Source organism: Benincasa hispida, chromosome 12 (genome assembly GCF_009727055.1).
Source record: "Benincasa hispida cultivar B227 chromosome 12, ASM972705v1, whole genome shotgun sequence".
Classification (NCBI taxonomy): domain Eukaryota; kingdom Viridiplantae; phylum Streptophyta; class Magnoliopsida; order Cucurbitales; family Cucurbitaceae; genus Benincasa; species Benincasa hispida.
The window spans coordinates 18967114-18967919 of NC_052360.1; positions in this window are offsets into that span (position 1 = coordinate 18967114).

Sequence of the window (806 nt, forward strand, 5' to 3'; positions counted from 1 at the left end):
TATTTAAATTTCTACAGCTCTCCAATTTGTTTAATTCAACAATTAAACTATGATAACATCAATTATATTACATATAATTAACAATAATTTCCTATACTGAGTTTGAACGTTTCAAATTCTCTCATCACACTGTCCTAAGATTTAGTCCGTTATGAGCTAGTAAGGGGGCCTATTGGACCTAAGATCATGAGCTTCAATGATCTGATATTAACCAGCTAAACTCTTTAACTTAATTAACCAACATCGTTAACTATCAGGACATTCCACCAAAGCCCATTAGCTGCCCTCACTGTAGATATATTTATGTCCACTTGATATAACCATGATTAACAGGTCGATCTTTCACAAGTTGTTCGTAATTACAGTTGGGTCAAAATTACAATTTTACCCTTGTAATTACATCTTGCTCATTAAGTCTCACTGATCCTCTAATGAACAATTGGTTTGTGGTCCAACCACCAAACCGAGTCCCTCTCGGGCCAATGAGATGGTGGGACTTCTTGTTCAAAACCTGGAGTTAGCACTTAAGAGAACAACCTATTTACTATCCCTAAAATCAGGTAGAAGTAAATTCCATCTTGCGAGACTATGTGTCCAGCTATCTACCCGGTCTTACCCCTAAAATGGGAGGCTTATTGAGTCGGTGATGTTGAGCCACTCTCATCTATGCAGATTACATAATAATCCCAAATCAACAAGAGTTCATAGTTAGCTTAGAATTAAAATCGAGTTACCTAGGTCATCAAATTGAAGTAGTCAATCTTATCAATAAATGATATTATAAAGTAAAAGTAACTATTTCGTGA